Below are 17,361 nucleotides of genomic sequence, written 5' to 3'. Positions count from 1 at the left end.
CTAGTTGAAGCCTCCCCACAGTCTGAGCAGGAAGGACGGTCAACTTCACTTTATAAATATCTAGATCGAGACAGCAAAATTGGCGTGCCGTGTTTGAGATTCCTGGAGACAAATTCCTTCTCGCTTTTAACCTGAAAAAAAGATTTACAAAATCCATCAATGGGTGTAGAACAATATTTCAGATGAGATCACTTTAGTTTCCAAGGTATGATCTGACATCACACTGTTACATTGAGGTTCAACCCAAGTTGGACAGAGAAATCATCTCCTGACTGGGCACAGTGCTGGTATCTGGAATGACCATCAAACTGTCTGATGTCCTTCCTGTCTCGATAAGAATGGGGCATTTCTGCCATCTCCAATTCGTGACGTGGCTCAGTTTGACTCTCTCCGTGGGTATTATCCCCATTTCCCACTGAGCTGCATGGGTTCCTGGCGCCACAGTAACTGAAATTCTCTCCCGGTATTAGACTTTGTTGACATACAGCTGGGATTTTCTTTTACCTGCTGTCAATTTAAAGTTCCCACAGTTTTAAAGCTTTCTGAAGATTCCCTGCCCGGATGAATGGTTGGTCCGCACAGCTGATAAAATGATTTAGAAGAATAATAGCATTATTTCATGTTCTTGTCACAGAATCATAGAAAGGTACAACACAGAAACAGGCCCTTTGTTCCATCTAGTTTATGATGATCTACTTAAGCTGTCTGTTCCCATACCCCTACCATCCAGGTACCTATACAATCCTCTTATATTTTGAAGTTGAGCACGCATGCACCAGTTAGGTTGTCTGCTCATTCCACACCTGGATGATCGATGTTTAAAGAAGTATCCCCTCATAATCGCCTTAATGTTTCACCTTTCACTCTTAATCCATGGCCTCTGGTTATCGTTCCACCCAATCTCAGTTGGAAAAGCCATTTTTGAAAAATGAAAAAGCTTCCATTTACCCCATGTATAACCCTCATAATTTTGGTACACCTCCATCAAATCTTCTCACAATTCTTCTACATTCCAAGGAATAAAGTCCTGACCTGTTCAATCTTTCCTAATAACCCAAGTCTTCTCGACCTGGCAACATCCTTGTGAATTTTCTCTAAACTCTTTCAAACTCTTTTACATCTTTCATGTAGGTACGTGAACAGAACTGCACACAGTACTCCAAATTACGGCTCACCAATGTCTTCTTCAAGTCAACATAACATCCATTTATTGTTTTCAGTTCTTTGGTTCATGAAGGCCAATGGGCTGATTTTTTTTTATCCCATCACTATCTAACAGTGATACCAGTTTCAGTGAATTAAGAACTTGTATTCCCAGGTCTCTTTCTTCTACAAAACTCCTCCGTGCCTAACCAGTCACTGTGAGAGTCCTCCATTGGTAGATCATACCAAAATGCAAAACCTCACACTTGTCTGCAGTAAATACCTTTTTCCATTACTTAATCCATTTTCCCAGCCGGTCCAGATCGCACTGCAAGCCATGATAGTCTTCCTCACTGTCCACTACACCACTAGTCTTGGTGTCATCTACAAATCTACTGATCCGGTTAAACACACCATTATCCAGATTCTTGATATAGATGACAAACAACATCAGATCCAGCACTGATCCCTATGGCTCACCACTAGTCCCTGGCCACCGATCAGAGAGGCAACCATCTGCTACCACACTCGGGCTTCTCCCAAAGACAGTGTCTCATCCAATTTACTATCTCGTCTTGAATGCTGAGTGACCGAACCTTCTTGATCAAACTCCCATATGAGACTTTGTGAAGTGCCTTCCTAACGTCCATGTAGACAACACCCACTGCCTTGCCTTCATCTACATTCCCGATAACTTCCTCGAGAGACTCTATAAATTGGCTAGACATGACCTACCATGCACAAAGCCATGCTGTCTATCTTTAATCAGCCCACATCTGTCCAAATACCTTTATCTGGTTCCTGCATATACTTTTCTATAACTTTCCGATTACTGATGTCAAGCTCACCAATGTACAATTTCATAGATAATTTTTAGCGTCTTTCCTAAACAGCAGAAGAACATTGGCTGTCCTCCAATCCTCCAGTAGCACACCTGTCACTAAGGATTATTTAAATATCTGTGCTTGGGCCGCTACAATTTCTGCACTTGTCTTCCGCACGGTCACAGGGAACAACTTGTCAGGCCCTGGGGATTGATCCACACTAATTTAGACAATAGACAATAGGTGCAGAAGTAGATCATTCGGCCCCTCGAGTCTGCACCGCCATTCTGAGATCATGGCTGATCATTCACTATCAATACCCAGTCCCTGCCTTGTCCCCATATTCCTTGATTCCCCTATCCATCAGATATCTATCTAGCTCCTTCTTGAAAGCATCCAGAGAATTGGCCTCCACCGTCTTCCGATGTAGTGCATTCCACACCTGCACAACTCTCTGGGAGAAGAAGCTCTTCCTCAACTCTGTTTTAAATAACTGACCTCTTATTCTCAATCCATGCCCTCTGGTACTGGACTCTCCCAACATCTGGAACATATTTTCTGCCTCAATCCGATCAAATCCTTTAATTAGCTTAAACGTTTCAATCAGATCCCCTTTCAATCTCCTCAATTCCAGCGTGTACAAGCCCAATCTCTCCAATCTCTCTGCGTAAGACAGCCCTGCCATCCCAGGAATCAACCTAGTGAATCTACGCTGCACTTCCTCAACTGCCAGAATATCCTTCCTTAAACCTGGAGACCAAAACTGTACACAATATTCCAGGTGTGGTCTCACCAGGGCCCTGTACAAATGCAAAAGGACATCCTTGTTCTTGTATTCAATTCCCCTTGTAACAAAGGCCAACATTCCATTTGCCCTCTTCACTGCCTGTTGCACTTGCTCATTCACCTTCATTGTCTGGTGAACTAGGACTCCTAGGTCTCTTTGCATTTCTCCCTTACCTAACTCTACACCGTTCAGACAATACTCTGCCCCCTTGTTCCTGCTTCCAAAGTGGATAACTTCACATTTATTCACATTGAATGACATCTGCCAAGTATCTGCCCACTCACTCAGCCTATCCAAGTCTCCCTGTATTCTCCTAACGTCCTCTTCGCATGTCACACTGCCACCCAGTTTAGTATCGTCAGCAAACTTGCTGATATAGTTTTCAATGCCCTCATCTAAATCATTGACATAAATCGTAAAGAGCTGTGGTCCCAATACAGAGCCCTGTGGTACCCCACTAGTCACCTCCAGCCAGTCCGAGAAACACCAATTCACTGCTACCCTTTGCTTTCTATCTGCCAACCAGTTTTCTATCCATGTTGAAACCCTGCCCCCAATGCCATGAGCTCTGATTTTACTCACCAATCTCCTATGTGGCACCTTATCGAATGCCTTCTGAAAATCTAGGTATACAACATCCACTGGCTTACCCTCGTCTAACATCCTTGTTACACCCTCAAAAAACTCCAACAGATTAGTCAAGCATGATTTGCCCTTGGTAAATCCATGCTGGCTCGGCCTAATCCTATTTCTGCCATCTAGATGTGCCACTATTTCGTCCTTAATAATGGACTCAAGCATCTTCCCCACGACTGACGTTAGGCTAACAGGGCGATAGTTCTCCGTTTTCTCCTTCCCTCCCTTCTTGAAAGGTGGGATAACATTAGCCATTCTCCAACCTTCAGGAGCTGATCTTGCAACTGAATTTGCCTTAAGACAGCAAACGCCTCCACCTCTGAAATCTGTACAGGGTCCATGAAGTTCATGCAGCTTTGCTTCACTTCTATAGAATCTGTGTCCATCTCCTGTGTAAATACGGATGCGAAAAAGCTCCCCCACATCTGTTTTGTCTCCTCATATGGCTTACCATTCTGATCTTCCAGAGGAATAATTTTTTCCCTTGCAATCCTTTTGCTCATAACATTTCTGCAGAATCCATGAGGATTCTCCTTCACCTTGTCTGCTGGGGCAACCTCATGCCTTCTTTTATTTCTTTCATAAGAGTTCAATTGAATTTCATGTAGTTCATAAGTGCCTCATTTATTCCTCTTTGCCACTACATGGTCTGAACGTCCTTTTATTGATCTGGGAGAGGAAAGCCAAAGGGGTGATAGAGCTACATGCTGGGAGCTGGGGTAGGTAGGGGTAAACTAAAGTTGCAGGGGAATGGGAGTCTGAATAACAGAACAGAGAGTGGACAGGTTGTGGAGACAGTTGTTGTTCAGTCCTCAGAGAAAGTCAGGAATGAAAACGTTGAGCATGGTGCAGTGAATATGCTGAGACCTGTATATTTCAATACAAGGAGCAGCGTAGGAAAGGTGGATGTGTTCAGGACATGGATCAACACCTGGAATCTACACTAGGATCTGGCAACTGTGGACTGGGACAGGCTGCTTTATGGCAAAGGTGTGCTTGGTAAATGGGAGGCCTTCAAAGTGAAATCTTGAAAGTACAAAGCGGGTATGTGCTTGTCAGAATAAAAAGTAAAGATAGAAACTGTAGGGAAACTTGGATTTCAAGAGATATTGAGACCCTGGTGAAGCACAAAATGAATGGAGTTGCATAACAGGGATAGGCAGGCAGTTTCTTCTGGAGCATAAAAGAAACAAGAGAACACATAAGAAGTAAATCAGGATCTCTGAAAGAGTATGTCTAAAATGTGTGGGAGTCCCCACATTGATTGGGACTTCCAGACTGTTAAAGGTCTGGATGGGTTAGAGTTTGTGAAATGTGTTCAGCAAAGTTTTTTAAATCAATATATAGATATACCAACTAGGGAGGATGTAATATTAGATCTCCTATTAGGAAATGATCTAGGGCAGGTGACGGAAGTGTGTGTAGGGGAGCACTTTGTTTCCATTGTTCATAACGTCATTACTTTCAACTTGATCATGGATAAAGATAGATCTGGTCCTCGGGATGAAACTGGAAAAAAAAAGCCAAATTTGAAGAATTGAGAAAGGATCTAAAACGCGTAGATTGGGATAAGTTGTTCTCTGGCACGGATGTGATTGCTAAGTGGGAGGCATTCAAAGAAGAAATTTTGAGAGTGCAGATTTTTTTTGTTCTTGGTAGGGGTAAAGGCAAAACGAATAACTATAAGGAACCTTGGTTCTCGAGGGATATTGGAACTCTGATAAAGAAGAAGAGATATATGTATAGCATGTATAGGCAACAGGCAGGAAATAAGATGCTTGAGGAGTACAAAAAGAATAAGAAAATACTGAAGAAAGAAATCAGTACGGTTAAAAGAAGACATGAGGTTGCTTTGGCAGTCAGGGTGAAGGATAATCCTAAGAGCTTCTCCAGGTATGTTAAGTGCAAAGGGATAGTAAGGGATAAAATTGGTCTCCTGAAGATCAGAGTCGTCGGCTATGTATGGAACCAAAAGAAATGGGAGAGATATTAAATGTTTTTTTTTTGCATCTGTATTTATTAAGAAAACTGGAATGGAGTCTATGGAAACAAGGCAAACAAGTAGGGCGGTCATGGAACATACAGACTGAAGAGGATGAGGTGCTTGCTTTCTTGAGGCAAATCAGAGTAGATAAATCCCCTGGACCTGACAGAGTATTCTCTCGGATTTTGAAGGATTCTGGTTTTGAAATTTCAGGGGACCTGGGTGAAATATTTATAACGTCGATATCCACGGGTCAGGTGCCGGAAGATAGCTCTTGTAGTTCCGTTGTTTAAAAGTGGGTCAAAAAGTAAGTTGGGATATTATAGGTCGGTAAGCTGGACATCAGTAGTAGGTAGATTATTGGAAGGAGTACTAGAAGAGAGGGTCTACAAGTATTTGGATAGACAGGGACTTATTAGAAAAAAGTTAGCATGGCTTTGTGCGTGGTAGGTCAAGTTTAAACAATCTATTAGCGTTTTTCGAGGAGGTTTACCAGGAAAGTGGATGAGGGAAGTGGATGTTATATACACGGACTTCAGTAAGGCTTTTGGCAAGGTCCCGCATGGGAGGTCAATTAGAAAGATTCAGTCGCTAGGTATACATGGAGAGGGAGTAAATTGGATTAGACATTGGCTCAATGGAAGAAGCCAGAGAGTGGTAGTGGAGGATTGATACGCTGAATGGAGGCCTGTGACTAGTGGTGTGCCACAGGAATCAGTGCTGGGTCCATTGTTCTTTGCCACCTATATCAATGATCTGGATGCTAATGTGGCAAATTGGATAAGTAAATTTGCTGATGATCCAAAGGCTGGAGGTGTAGTGGACAGTGAGGAAGGTTTTCAAAGATTGCAGAGGGTTGCAGGAATGGGCTGCAAAAATGGCAGATGGAAATTAATGCGGACAAGTGTGAGGTATTGCACTTCGGAAGGTCAAACCAAGGTAGAACATACAAGGTAAATGGTAGGACACTGAAGAGTGCAGCAGAACAGAGGGATCTGGAAGGAAAGATTCATAATTCCCTAAAAATTGCGTCACAAGTAGATAGGGTTGTAAATAGAGTTTCTGGTACATTGGCCTTTATGAATCAAGGTATTGAGTATAAGAGTTGGAATGTAATGGTGAGGTTGTATACGACATTGGTGAGACCGAATTTGGAGTATTGTGTGCAGTTTTGGTCACCTAATTACAGGAAAGATATTAATAAGGTTGAAAGAGTGCAGAAAACCTTTACAAGGATGTTGCCGGGACTTGAGAAACTGAGATACAGAGAAAGTTTGAATAGGTTAGGACTTTATTCCCTGGAGCGTAGGAAAATGAGGGGTGATTTGATAGAGGTGTATAAAATTATGATGGGTATAGATAGAGTGAATGCAAACAGGCTTTTTCCACTGAGGCCAGGGGAGAATAAAAAAAACAGAGCTCATGGTTAAAGGGTGAACGTGGAAAAGTTTAAATGAAACATGGCGGGGGTGGGTGCTTCTTCACACAGAGACTGTTGGGAGTGTGGAATGAGCTGCCAGATGAAGTGGTGAATGCAGGTTCACTTCTAACATTTAAGAAAATCTTGGACAGGTATATGGATGACAGGGGTATGGAGGGATATGGTCCAGTTGCAGGTCAGTGGGATTAGGCAGAAAAATGATTCGGCACAGCCAAGAAAGGCCAAAAGGCCTGTTTCTGTGTTGTAGTGTTCTCTGTTTCTACGGATCTAGCCATGCAGGAGTATCTTAAAAAGACCCTATCGTTTCCACCTCCATCAAGGCCCATTCCACGCACACCATTGCGTAAAAGAAACTACCCCTGACATCTCCTCTGTACCTACTTACAAGCTCCTTAAAACTATGCCCTCTCGTGCTAGCCATTGCAGCCCTGCGAAAAAGCCGCTAACTATCCACTCGATCAATGCTTCTCATTATCTTGTATACCTCTATTAGGTCACCTCTCCTCCTCGGTCGCTCCAAAGAGAAAAGGCTGAGTTCACTCAAACAAGTCTCATAAGGCCTGCTCTCCAATCCAGGCAACATCCTTGTAAATCTCCTCTGCACCATTTCTATGGTTTCCACATCCTTCTTGTAGTGGGGCGACCAGAATTGAAAACAGTACTCCGTGGGGTCTGACCAGGGTCCTATATAGCTGCAACATTAACACTCGGCTCTTAAACTGAATCCCTTGACTGATGAAAGCTAATGTGTTGTATGTCTTCTTAACACAGAGTCAACCTGCGTAACTGCTCTGAGTGCCTGAGGGAGTCGGACCCCAGGATCCTGCTGATCCTCATATACAAAGACCATTACCGAGGATCTGGAACCCAGAAAGATCCCAGTTACAAACGGCACTTGGCATTTCAGTATTGTTGATGTATGGGATGAGGTGGAGAGCGCAGGGTGTGACGAGAGGGCGGGAGAGAGGGAGGAAGGGAGAGAGGAACAGGGGTGTGTTGAGAGAGAGTGAGAGAGAGCGAAGACGGGGAACGCTTTGGATGAGCGGTGCATTTAGAGGGTGAGAGAGAGGGGAAGACATTGTGGGATACGGATGCCATCAGGGAGATTGTTTGGGAGAGCAAGAGATTGTGTGGGACATTGGGAGAGAGATAGCGAGGGAGAGGGTTAGAAATGGAGGTTACCGAGAGGCAGAGGTTAGTGAGTGAGAGAGACGAGTTTGAGTGAGCTGAGAGTATGCATGAGAGAGGAGGAGATGGAGACGGGAAGACAGAGGGTGTCTGAGATCGGGAGAGGGATGACAGGTGATAGGGGTAGGGACAGGGATTGTGGGATGGGAGAGAGAATGGAAGAGTAAGAGAAACAGATGAACAGAGGGGGGAGAGTGTGAGAGAAATTAAAAGAGGCATGAGAGAGTGAAGGGATGAAGAGAGAAGAGAGTGGAGTACGATTTGTGATTAAAGGAGTAGAGACAGTGGTGAGAGTAGAAAGCGAGGAAAGGGGTGACAGAGAGTGGGAGACTGGTCGAATAGGGGTGTAACAGAGGGGTAGAGAAGGGGGAGAGGGAGAAAGGCGATGAGGAACCAAGGATGATTGAGGGGCGATGATAAGGTAAGGGTGAGGGAGAGGCAAGACGGTGCGGGCGAGAAGGAGATAGAAGTAAGGGCTGGGGTAGAGGGCTGCATAATGAAGAGGGACTGGGAGGAGGGAGTGTTGAGGGAGATGTGGTAAGTAGCTAGGGATGAGAGAGAAAGGCGAGGAGATAGTGTGTCTGATTAGAATTATTAGACTAAATATTTATTCAGTCCCCAGTTGCAGGGTCGTTAATCACGTATGTTCACAAGTCTCCGAACCAATCCACCGAGCGATTTCATTTCTACGCGGTGTACGGTTCGGGTCTCCATTTCGGACAGCAGGGTGTTTGACCGCGTACGGTTCCGGTCTCCATTACCCACAGCAGGGAGTTTGACCGTGTACGGTTCGGGTCTCCATTTCGGACAGCAGGGTGTTTGACCGCGTACGGTTCCGGTCTCCATTTCCGACAGCAGGGAGTTTGACCGCGTACGGTTCGGGTCTCCATTTCGGACAGCAGGGAGTCTGACCGCGTACGGTTCCGGTCTCCATTTCGGACATCGGGGAGTTTGACCGCGTACGGTTCGGGTCTCCATTTCCGACAGCAGGGAGTTTGACCGCGTACGGTTCGGGTCTCCATTTCGGACAGCAGGGAGTCTGACCGCGTACGGTTCCGGTCTCCATTTCTGACAGCGGGGAGTTTGACCGCGTACGGTTCCGGTCTCCATTTCTGACAGCGGGGAGTTTGACCACGTACGGTTCGGGTCTCCATTTCCGACAGCGGGGAGTTTGACCGCGTACGGTTCCGGTCTCCATTTCTGACAGCGGGGAGTTTGACCGCGTACGGTTCGGGTCTCCATTTCTGACAACGGGGAGTCTGACCGCGTACGGTTCCGGTCTCCATTTCTGACAGCGGGGAGTTTGACCACGTACGGTTCGGGTCTCCATTTCCGACAGTGGGGCGTTTAACCACATAAGGGGACCTACTGTAAGTCGCAGCACGATGTCAACCGCAGCTAATACCGGGGTGTTTCCTGTTCAGATGACGTGAGGAAGGGGTTGATCTGGGGTTTTTGTAAATCGAGGGCTGGTTGCAGTGGGAACGGGTCGGGACCGAGCCGGACAGCGGGAGGCTCCGGGCTCTCCGGTCTTGCATCCCTGGTTTTAGTTTTGCACTGAGTCAGGATTGCGGGATCAGTTTGCTCTGGTTCCCCAAGCTGGGAGGGTGGACGTTGGTGAAGGGGTCTGTCTATGTATCGGTGTGGGGTGAATGGTCAGAAGGCTGTGGGGCCACTGGTGGGACTGAGGGTGGTTGGGGTACTGTGAGTGATCGGAAGTAACATGACCCGGGTGGATGGGCAAGGGGTAAATTACGTTGTCAACCCGAGGGTGGATCTGGTCCAATGAATCAGGCAGCTCAGCTCGCATATCCTTTCAGGAGGCCACAATTCTCTCATCATCTTAATCACTGACTAATCTTCCTATTACAATTGGGTTTGTTACAGAGCCCCAGGGTCTGCAAACAGAGGGTGAGAGGCTGTTTCTCGAACTCGAGTCCCGAGCTTAGTGTCATTTCCTGGCGTCCTGCCCATTGCTACTCGTCATCTATGTCAATAACTTAGCTGAGAAAGTATAGGGTATGGGTAGAGAGTTTGCAGCAAGTTCAAACAATTACTCTTTTTGAAAAGCAGTCAGTATAAACACTCCCCTCTCTTTCCCTCTCCCCACTCAGAACTGACCAAAAGCTACTTCAGGAGATGCAAGATCTTGATCTGAGTAAACACTGTGAGTGAGAGGGACTGGTTTTAAACGGCTGTGCTGCTCGCAGCTTATTACCAGACCTGGAGTGATTGGAACTGGGTCTGACTGAGGCATAACTGTTACTTCTGGGCACATTCAGTCTCACTCCAACTATTTCCTACCTTCCTTAGTACAGGCATGAAATGTCTATAGTGTTTGAGTAAGTGAGACTCACCAAACGTCCTCCTGACTGAATCCTGGAATCTCCGATTCAGATGAGTCCTCTTCAGTTGTTGCTCTCAATCCTCGGGCTGGTTCACTTGTTACTGTTCCCTCGTCTTCATCTGTGGTTTGCTTCCAGTTGGGGTTTTCCTTCCATTAAACCTCTCAGCTCAGGTCTGACTTTAACATGAAAGATAATGAAGCACATTAGCAATAAAAAGGAGAACCAAACATTTCTACTAAATGTTACTAATAACAAAACTGACTAATATTTAAACTTTGAAGGCAGATATAATGATCTCAGTGAACAATCTATTGTCCCTCACACGTCACAAAATGATATGGGATAAGAAGGAGCCATCATTCAGTCATGTTACGACATAAGACACAGGAACAAAATTATTTGATTCGATCCATCTGGTCAGCCCCACCGCTCAAACATGGCTGAGATTTATTTTAACACCATATTCCTGCCTTCCTTCTGTAATCCTGAAGTGACTTAGCAATCATGAATATATTAATCTATGTAATAAATACACTCAAAGGCAGCCTCACCCTACCTCTGCGGCAACAAATTCTACATTTCAGACATCTTTTGGACATATGTTTTCTCATCTCAGTTTTAAAGGGAATTTTTTTTATTCTGAGGTTGTGCTGTAAGATTACAGACACTCCGACTAATGGAAACATCCTCTCCATGTCCACTGTATCCAGGCTTTTCAGCATTCGGTAGGTTTACTTAACTACCCTCACCCTGGCCACCAGCATCGACCCTCTGAGTACAGAGTACAGGTCCAGAAACATCAAGTGCTCCTCATACTTAAAGCTGATCATTCCTGAGATTATTCTTGTAAACCTTCTTAGCAATAACTGCACTGAACACATTTCCTGAAGTAACAGACAAATTGGTACCAGGATAATTGACGGGGGAAGGTTGTGCTTACTTTACTGTTCTCCTATCACAGAACGAGTCATTTCCATTCCCAGGTTAAATCAGGTCCATTTCGGAAAATATAAACCAGTCCAGAATGAATGTAATAAAAAGAAGCTGGAATTACCTGAAACGCTCAGCAGGTAAGGAACAACTGTGGGGAGAGGAACAAACTTTACCATTCAGGTATAACGTTTCATCAGAATGACTTCAAACATTTACAGTTTTTAGTTAAGATCTCCAGCAACGCGAAATTCTGCCTGATTTCCACCGAGGACAGACAGGTGACAGTGAGGGGGGGGGGATTTCCAAACACAGTTTGAACACCAAAACTCACGAGTCTATTTCTATTGTTGTAAACACGGATCAGCACATTCACTCATAGCCTCTCCCTGTGAGGATGGACTGGGAACCCATCATTTCCTCAGCAGCAGTCTTTGCTTCCAAAGGAACTCCAGAAAAAAAAATCTGATCCCAGACCAGGAATACTCTCTCAACACCTCATAAGTCCAAGCAGCTCGATCCCCGGGTACATTTTTACCAAGATCAAAAACTGTGATATCCAGTTCCCAACCTCACAGGATCAAACAGCTGAACATGTCATTTAACAACCCTGAGAGTCTCACACATCGAACCCCCCTCCCATCTGACAATCCCGGATTTCCCCACAACCAAAGTCCACCTGTTTGAAATTTCTGCTTTATTGCAGAAGGACGATCATCCAGCCCCATTTGTAGAAGCACAATCCAACGTCAAAGCTAAATCATCAACAGTTCCATTTGCCTGGAATGCCGATCACAGGATTAGAGCCCAAGCACCAACTCTCCCAGTACTCTTTGCTGCCAGTAAAATGCCGCAGTGTGTCAGCCAGTCACAGTTCAAATACCAGCACCTCCATACCAATGCACAACAGGACTGGTACCTGATGGCCCTCCGGCATTCCAGCTAGCAATAACCGACTCTGGAAATACTCATTGAGGCCAAAGGTGCAAAAGAACACTTAAAAATTAAGACAAGGGTTGGAGGAAAGATTACTAATGTATTACATTGAGGTGTGGGATACAGGGTGGACAGAAGTTGACCCAGATGGTTGATGCATATCACTGATGCGGGCGGGGTGTAGGTTAGGAGACTGGGCAGAGGTTGAACAAGATGGGCAGGGATGAGCAGATGGAACCAGGTGGGTGAAGGAATCAAGGACGATCACTGATGGTCCTCCAGCAATACACAGATACTGAATTAATAGTATATACTACTGCATAAAAGATTCTAAAATGACAAAGTTAGAGCAAACAATAAGAACTTTGTCAGATATACTTTGACGCTGAACAATTTTTATATCAACACACCATAGAAAATTCCCCATCCAGATACATCACGACTTTGCATGGTAACTCATCTGCCCGTGACTGGGAGGAACTGCAGAGACTTTTAGATACAGATCAGCACATCACAGAAACCATTCTCCACCCCCCCCCCCCAGACTTCCCAGTCCCTCGGTAAAGCAGGCAGTGAAATCAAAGATCCCCACAATCTGGGACGTTCTCTTTTCTCAGCCACCCCAGTCCGGGAGAAGGCACAACAGCCATAAAGCACAAGGACAAACGCGAGGAGCCTGCGGCACACAGCCTCACGTGACCTGTTGGCGGGAGTACCATTTAAATTCTGCGGAAATAGACAGCCTGGGCTCTTGGTTTGGATTATTCAATGTAGATTAAGTGATGTCGACACATCTTTGACGAGCCCATATAACTGGGTACTAAATGAGTAATTGGCCCTCAGTTCGGGGCTCATGGCCAACATCAGATCTCCCCGCTCGGGATCGGTCTCAATACTCACCGATGGGAAAGTGATATCTTCGGCCCGCAGAGAGTGATCCCGACCCCGGCTCCTCCCAATGGCTACACATTTTAATTCCATGTCCCATTCCCATTCTGATATGTCTGTCTATGGCCCTCCTCTACTGTACAGATGAATCCACACTCAGGTTGGAGGAACAACACCTTATATACCGGCTGGGTAGCCTCCAACCTGATGGCATGAACATTGATTTCTCTAACTTCCGTTAATGCCCCTCCTCCCCTTCTTACCACATCACTGACATACTTAGTTGTTTGTTCTTTTTTTTCTCTCTCTGCACATCGCCCTGCCTGCTCCCCATCTCCTTCTGGTGCTCCCCCTCCCCCTTTATTTCTCCCGAGCCCTCCCGTCCCATGATACTTTCCCTTTTCCAGCTCTGTATCACTTTCGCCAATCTCCTTTCCAGCTCTTGGCTTCATCCCATCCCCTCCGACCTTCTATCATTTCGCATTCCTGCCTCCCCTCACTACTTTCAAATCTATTAGTATCCCTCCTTTCAAAAAGTCTTGATGAAGGTTCTCGGCCCGAAACGTCGACAGTGCTTTTCCTTATAGATGTTACCTGGCCTGCTGTGTTCCACCAGCATTTTGTGTGTATTGTTTGAATTTCCAACATCTGCAGATTACCTCGTGTTTGCTCTTGGGAATGTTGATTTGGTTCCTCAATCAAATAGTTGACTCAATTTGGGTACAACTGGGCTCCAAGCACCGGTCTCTACAACACCCACAGGGACATCCCTCAGTGAACAAATCTGTAATTGTCCCTCACACGTAATAAAACCTGATATGGAAAGAGCCATCATCCAGTCATGGAAAGACACAAGACCGAGGAACAGAATTAGGGAATTCGGTCCATCGAGTCTGCTCCACCATTCAACCATGGCTTATATTTATTTCAACACCATATTCCCACCTTTTCCATTTCGTAAAGTTTAAGCTGAGATTGTAATGGCTGCCTTTACCATTCCTTGTGCTGCATTCAACAAATTCTCTGGTATTTCCTGGTAACAACAAAAGATTTCAGAAATAGCTCAGTAAGGCAAAATACTTCACAATGAAGACAACGGTAGGAGAAAGATTGTTGATGAATAATCATAGATGAGATACAGACTGGACAGAGGTTGAACAAGATGATTGATATATATCAGTGAGTTGATGGGATACAGTTCGGGCAGAGGTTGAACAAGATGGTTGTTATTTCTCATTGAGATGGTGGGATACAGGCTGTACCATCGCTGAACAAGATGGTTGATATATATCATTAAGGTGGTGGGATACAGGCCGGACAGAGGTTGTACAAGATGGTTGATATATATCTTTGAGGTGGTGGGATACAGGCCGTACAGAGGTTGAACAAGATGGTTAATATTTCTCATTGAGGTGGTGGGACAGATGCTGGACAGAGGTTGACGCAGATCGGCAGGGGATGAGCAAATGGAGTCAGATGGGAGAATGGGATGAAGGGCGATCTCTGATGTTCCTCCCGCAATACACAGACCCTTAAATAACAGTACGCACTAGTGGATAACAGATTCTAATACAACAAAACCAGAACAAACAATAAGAACTTTGGTATATGCCCTTTTCTACTCTACAAACTTTATCAATTCACCGCAGAAAGTATCCCATCCCGATACTTCACATCTTCATAAGGCTACTGCCCTTCCTTTAGCTGAATGAAATAGCGGAGAACTGTGGACTCAGTTGAGCACATCATAGAAACCAACCTCCCCTTCATGGAGTCTGTCTACACTTCTCACTACCACAGTAAAGCAAACACCATAATCAAAGATCCCTATAACCCTTTCTCATTTCTAATGCCCCATAGGGGCGAAGAGAAAATAAAACAGAAACATTCCACCGGGCTCAAGGACGGTGTCCATTCTGCTGTTAGAAGCGAACAGCGTGATGAGTGGACTCCTGACCTCACAGTCTAAATCGATGTGACCTTGCACCACATATCTAACTGCACTGCACTACACTTCACAAATGGGAGTGTACACATTTCAGAGAAACTCAGACAAATGAAAAAAACTTAATTCTCGCATTAATAGGGCCAGATATCGGGAAACGCTGTCAGCGTTTTGAAAAGTCGTAGCAATGGAAAGAAGATGGAAATAAACTTTCCAGCCCCCCGGGAGGACGTGAGAGATCTGGATCTCACTGTCCTGTCTGAACGGGGGAAAGAAGAATTTCTCATACACGTGGAGCAGTGTCCCGAGGGTGCGATAACTCTGTTTAACCCTCTCTGTCTGCAAGAACACAACAGGCCGAACGGCCGCTTCCAGTGTGCTGGAAATATGTAAAACAATTATCGACCCCAGTCGTCGATCCAGGTGAAGTTTGGATCCGATACCGGGCCGGGTGATGGAGGTAAAGTTCACCAGGTACATCTTAATGGATGTGTTCAGTCCCGGCATCACCACCTCATCCCGCTCCTGGGACCAGAACACCGGGGGCTGAGCGGCGGCTCATCTCAGGCGCTTCGGTGTGAAGGTCCCATAACCCGGACCGACCACGACAGGTTGTGTCCAGGAAGCGGGACGAGGCCGCCAGTTCGAGGAAGTTGACGGGACTCTCTGCCCAACATGAGGTTCCCCTCCCCCGGGATCGGCTTCAGTACTCACCGATGGGAAATTGTCGGTCGCGTTCACCCCTAGTGACTGGCGTCAATACTGACCGATGAGAACGTGATCAATTTGTCCCGGAGACAGCGATCGGACCACTCGCACCCAGCAGGCGATCCGCTTCAACAGAGAACTGAACGTAAACCCCGCCCATCCGGAGTCTGTGAGAGCGGGGGCGGGGCCTCGGAAGCGAAAACCTGAGATGCTGCAGATCTGCGTTCGAGAACCTGGATCACGTGACGGATGGAGGGTCTCCCACCTGAACCGGTGATTCAGCTCCTCGCCTCACACGCTGTCCAACCTAACTGCCGCATTTTACACCAATTGCATTTTTGATTTATCCTGCCGTATCTTCCCATCCCCATCTCTCCACCACCCGGTTCTCAGAGTTACAGGTTCGATTCATATCCCGGTCCGATCCACAATTCCCAGCTGATTTGTGCAGGTTTCATTGAAGTCGCTTCTATGTTTATAAACACTAATTTCTACTCACATTCCTCCGGAGCCTCACTGGACAGGAACACGGAAACATCAAGTGAGAAACAGCAGCACCAAAACCGTCAGCAAGATGGCGGCTGCTCTCCCATCCCAGCCACGTCTTTCTATCCAATCCTCGATCCCGTTCGGTCTCCTCGCATCTCTGTCACTATTTCCACCTTCCCACCTCCCCCTCACCTGGATCCACTTCTCACTCCCCAGTTCCCGCACCGTCCCCACCCCTCACCTCCTTTCTCTGACTATTTCCCGTCCATCCTGAGTCCAGAGGGATGATCTCGGCCTGAAACGTTGACGGTCCATTTCCCTGCACAGATGATGCCCGACCCACTGAGTTCCTCCGGCAGTTTGTTCTTTGGTCTGTATAATCCGTGTTAGTATGGGGAGCGGGATTTTACACCAAATACTCTGCAGGTGCTGGGGTCAAAGAAACACGCACAACACGCTGAAGGAACTCAGCAGGTTGGGCAGCAGCCGTGGAAACGAGCAGTCAACGTTGGGCAGGAAAGGTAATGAAGGTAAAGCACTATTTGTTGTAGAAGAAGGCAGAACGATGAGAGAGGTGATAGGCAGCTAGAGGAGGAGGCAGAGTGAAACTGGGATGGAGCCACATGCAAAAATGTTATTCCCTATTCCCAGCTCCTCAGTTTCCGCTGCCTCTGCTCCCAGGATGAGGCTTTCCATTCCAGGATATCTCAAATGTCCTCTTTATTTAAGAATCGTGGTTTCCTTCTGCCGTCATCAATGATGCTCTCACCCTCATCACCTCCATTTCCCGCACTTCGACCCTCACCCCATCCTCCCTTCACCACAACAGGGACCGAGTTCCCCTTTCCTGACCTACCACCCCACCAGCCTCCGGATCCAGTATATTATCCTCCTCAACATTCGCCACTTTCAACAGGACCCCACCACTAAGCACATCTCTTAGTAGATAATAAACAAATTCCCCATTTTAATTGTGTGGAAATATTAGACAGACTGAGCTTCTGCTCAGGAACCTCAGAAGGAAACTGAACTGTTGTAATTTCTGTGGAAAGCAACTGTATGGAAAATGCTTCAATCTCACATTACGATCTGCGGTAACTGGGAACAGGTGGCC

General features: G+C 46.0%; 1 pseudogene; it reads right to left on the bottom strand.

Annotated features, from left to right (window-relative positions):
* Positions 1-9,289, bottom strand: part of LOC132389905 (zinc finger protein 850-like) — a 35,085-nt pseudogene extending 25,796 nt beyond the window's left edge.
* Between the last annotated feature and the right edge of the window lie 8,072 nt (positions 9,290-17,361).

Source organism: Hypanus sabinus, unplaced genomic scaffold (genome assembly GCF_030144855.1).
Source record: "Hypanus sabinus isolate sHypSab1 unplaced genomic scaffold, sHypSab1.hap1 scaffold_699, whole genome shotgun sequence".
Classification (NCBI taxonomy): Eukaryota; Metazoa; Chordata; class Chondrichthyes; order Myliobatiformes; family Dasyatidae; genus Hypanus; species Hypanus sabinus.
Note: the sequence above shows the minus strand (reverse complement) of the source record. Positions and strands in the feature narration are given on the sequence as shown.